Source organism: Palaemon carinicauda, chromosome 24 (assembly GCF_036898095.1).
Source record: "Palaemon carinicauda isolate YSFRI2023 chromosome 24, ASM3689809v2, whole genome shotgun sequence".
NCBI classification, from domain to species: Eukaryota; Metazoa; Arthropoda; class Malacostraca; order Decapoda; family Palaemonidae; genus Palaemon; species Palaemon carinicauda.
Window position 1 is genome coordinate 33,748,981 of NC_090748.1, and position 5,000 is coordinate 33,753,980.

The window sequence follows — 5,000 nt, forward strand, 5'->3', positions numbered from 1 at the left end:
TATATATATATATATATATATATATATATATATATATATTATATATATATATATATATATATATATGTATTTATATATATATACATATATATATATATATATATATATATATATATATATATATATATATATATATATATATGTATGTATATATACATATACACATTATGTAAGGTTTATGATATTCCAAATGTTTCTTCAAAGCTTTTTATTTTAAATAATCTAACATTATATAAAAAAATTATATTCTTCACCATGCATTTGAAAAAAAAAATAAAAAATAAAAAATACTAAACGCATCTTGGTTATGTTCCTACTGATCAAAATAATAAAATATTTTCTTTTACAGCTAAAAGTAGCTGGAACGAGTTAAACAAATATAATTTAGGGAAATAAACTCCTCATGGTAATAGATTTCTTTCTTTAAACAGGAAATAATATAATAATGATTGTTCTTTAATAATAATGAATAAAAGAATCTCGAAATGAAATACATATGCATTGAGAGAGCAAGACGGGATATCTATTTTACTCCATAATGAAATAACCTGATAATCGAATTAGGTTAAGGAGAAAGTAAGTAACTCTATAAAAATAGACAGAAGAAGAAGAAGAAGAAGAAGAAGAGAGAGAGAGAGAGAGAGAGAGAGAGAGAGAGAGAGAGAGAGAGAGAGAGAGAGAGAGAGAGAGAGAGAGAGAGCAATTTGACATCAACAACGCTGATAAACTGGAAAAAAAATGATGATAGATGTTGTTTATGATAGGGAGGAGTTTCTCACTTGCTCTCACCTCTAAAATAACACATTAAAGCGATGTTGTTTAAAGCTCGACGCATTGCTATTGTTCCTCCCCGCCCCGTCATTATCTAAACTGAAGTCTTGCATTCTTTTCAGCAGCAGAAAAATACATCAACAATCCCGTCAAATGCAATCGTAATAGTTTTCTTTCAAATTTCCTCAGTCACTTATATACTGGAAGGGGAATTTCACCAAAGCTGCATTGACGCTAAACATGGTGCCGGTTTAATAAGATGAGATTAGTAAGGAAAAATATATTTCAAGTTAAAACAGATTCCGTATTTTAGAGACCTCGGTCACCCAAAATTAATATTAACATATATAATACAAATTAACCGTTGTGAAAATTTTTGTGTTGGAGCTAATACGGTAACGGGGGATCATTGGTGACCTGCATTGAGCAATAGCCCATGTCCTACATCTTTTGGGCCAATTTATAAAAGATGAGGACAAGAAGGAATAGGATAAAATGATTTTGATGATTTTTTTTTCTCATGTTAGCCAGTTACTTCAAAATTAACTTAATAAAAAATGGTGATAAAAATGCTTGTTGGTTAGTTAATATGATGCTCATTGTGCTCAAAACTAGAGGCAGCTTTGTCTTAAAAGCTTGCAGTTATCATAAACCATTAGGAAGGTCATGAAATATTTCTACAATCTTATAGTTCACACGAATCTCCTTACTTCATTTAGATATTCAACAGAGGAAAATAAGGGTCAAGGGACGAATCATCATTATCGTTATCATCATCTCCTCCTACGCCTTTTGATGCGAAGGGCCTCAATTACATTTAGCCAATTGTCTCCATCTTGAGCATTAAATTCAATACTTCTCCATTCATTTTTAACTTCACTCTTCTTAGTCCTCAACCATGTAGGCCTGGGTCTTCCAACTCTTCTAGTACCTTGTGGAGCCCAGTTAAATGTTTGGTGAACTGATCTCTTAGGGAGTGCGTATAGAGCATACAAAAACCATCTACATCTACCTCTCACCATAATCTCATCCATATATGGCACTCAAGTAATTTTTCTTTTAGTTTCATTTCTAATACCAATATCCTTCTGAGGGCTTTGTTCTCAGATCTAGTAAATGTGTTGGTGATTGCTTCATCGTTATATCATGACTCATGTCCATACAGTAACACAGATATCACTAAGCTGATATATAGCTAGAATTTTATATGAAATTTCAGGTATTTTATTTCCAAATTTTACTTACCCTAGCCATTGTCTTATTTTTTCAAAATCTTTCATCAAACTCCAATTCCAAATACCCGATATTAGAGATCTTACTTCCTAATATCATCTTCTATTGCATGTTCCTTTCACATCATCTGTGTTTTTTTTTTTTATTATTTATCTTGAGCTTAACCTCATGTGATATTTCATGCATTCTGGTAAGCAAATATTGCCAATCATGTAGTGATCTGCTAATAAGGACATTGCTATCAGCGTACTGTAGGTCAGCCAATTTTCTATTACCAATCCAGTCCAATTCTTCTTCACCATCTCCATATGATCTACGTAATACAAAATCCATGAGGAGGATAAACAACATAAGCGACAGCTCTTTCCTTGGTATATTCTGGTGTTCACTGTAAATTCACTTGATAGGACTCCATTACCATTATTATTATTATTATTATTATTATTATTATTATTATTATTATTATTATTATTATTATTATTAGCCAAGCTACAACCCTAGTTGGAAATGCAAGATGCTATAAACCCAAGAGCGCCAATAGGGAAAAATAGCCCAATGAGGAAAGGAAATAAGGAAATAAATAAATGATGGGATCAAATTAGCAATAAATCATTCTAAAAACAGTAACAGTGCATTAACTTTGCACTTGCTATGCTCATGAACGGACTTAATCAATATTATGAATATCATGAAATTATTAAAAAAAAAGAAAAAAAAAAGATATTACCTTTAATAACCAGAAAAAAAAATGGATTATACCAAAGTAATTTGAGAGGCTTGGGTTGGGTTACCAAAATTATCAACACAAGGAAAGAAAATACTCCAAAAGAATTGAAGAAATGCCAAACCTTTAATAACACGTAAAAAAGATTTTTTTTTCCATTGTGATATAAGGCTGAAAGCAATAGAATGACCTTAAATGAATCTAAATTAATAGTAAACAGGCAACCTTTCTTAGAGAATGATGAGCGAATAGCAATCATATATATCTCATTTAAGCCGAATGATTTCACTTTCATACCATTGACAATATATCAGCGTTTAGAAACTTCTCTCATGATTCCATTATAGCCTGTTTTGGTGGACATTGCACAGTATCAGTAATTAAAAACACATAGAGTATAAATGTTATCTTTATTGTACTAAAGAAGTCGCTTAAACATAATGAAGAGACGAACCACGGATAATCTCATATTAATAAATTAATAAATTCAAAAATGTCAAAGTTCAAGTCATCCGAAGATCAGATGTAACTTGCTTCTTCAGTTCTCAACCTGCACGGACTTCTTAAGTTTAGCCTCGTTTTCACTGGCTTCAATCTCTTGCCTCAGCTGTAAGTTTGTCTCTTCATAAATAGAAGCTGCATTGGCGCAGGGGAAGGCTTCATCCGATGACCGCATAACATCAGCTGCTGGTCGAAGATCGTGTCTTGACCACACACGAATGAATAATGTGAGGTTTCCACCACCTGCAAATGGATAATGGCACATGAAAAGCGTAAGTGTTCATCATCATTTGATAAATTAGTTCCAACCCTTTTACCTATTCATGCTCCGTCTCCTTTTATAAATACTCGATAAATAAGCCTAATTTCATTTAAAACATATTTATTAAATTCATTTCACTTTTGCAATATAGGTGACGTGAACCTTATATAGAATTCCCTGAATGTAATTACGCGCAAAGCTTAAAAACTGAAAAGGGGGAAAACAGAGAAAAAGACAAAATGAACTGTATTTCATCCTCCTTCGTGAAATTTTGATGAAACGTTTGTGTTCTGTTATTTCATTAGCTAATGACCACGGGGAAATTAGACCCTTTTGTTTACAAGGGAAAGGATGTTATGGCATATTCATAGAACGTTCCTCTGAGAGATTAATTAGTGAAACAGACTTGTGAAATAAGCGAATGTCTGTTACTCTTTGTACGAATTAATTTCTCGGTAGGAAACCATATGCTTTAATTTTTTGGGCTCAAGTCATGTCGTCCTGAAGGAAGTTCCTATAAGTTGCTTCCTAAGGGATATATGTACTACAGTGATATTCCTAGAGAATTCTACCTTTAGGTATCCAGAATTCTAACTCCTGACGCGAATATCCTTAAATTTATCTCAAGGATATTGCATAATATCAGAGGACGTATTCTTGACACGTCACATAGCAATATGCACCCCTAATAGCGTTAACGCTTCAAGAGGAATGTGGCAGAATAGAAGGGGAGCCGTATCAATGTTACCCTAGTTCTCTTACTATTGAGTATCACACCAGCGCCATATCCAATATGGCAAACATTCCTTATTTTGTAGCGATTTCGCTCAGAGGTGTTCCCTTTTAATCTGATATTTTCAATCGATTTTCATGGATATTAGTTATGCATTTTCCAGCTTTTTTCGCTCGGAGAACCCGAACCCTTCATTTCATGATTTCCATGCACTAGCGGTTAGGAAAAGATTTGGGATCTCAGAAGGCAATATAGAATTCTTAGAAGAATATAAAACTATGTCAACGAGAAGACAATATGAGTCTTCTTGGAAAAAGTGGGTTGCTTTTGTTAAAGCAAAAGGACCGAAAGAAATTTCGATGAACTTCTGTCTGTCCTTCTTTGTCCACCCTCATAATCAAGGCCTGACGGCCAAAACGATAACTCCGCGCAAATCAGCCTTGACTAGACCTCTTCTATATGCCTTTCAAGTAGATCTATCGAATGAAATTTTTAATAAGATTCCGAAGGCATATGCAAGGCTAAGGCCTGAACCACCACCAAAGCCCATTCCATGAACTTTGGATAAGGTCCTCCATTATGCCTCATCTATGAACAATGAAGATTGTTCCCTTAAGGATCTAACTCAAAAAGTTATTTGTCTATTCGCTATAGCCTCAGGGGCTAGAATTAGTGAAATAGTGGCCCTATCTAGAGACGAGGGCCACATTCAGTTCACAGAAGCGGGAGAACTGAACCTCTTTCCTGATCCAACCTTACTCGCTAAGAACGAGCTA

General features: G+C 33.6%; 1 pseudogene; it reads right to left on the reverse strand.

Moving 5' to 3' along the window:
- Window positions 1-2,925: 2,925 nt before the first annotated feature.
- The window catches only part of LOC137617836 (uncharacterized), a 12,847-nt pseudogene continuing 10,772 nt past the window's right edge, over window positions 2,926-5,000 (reverse strand).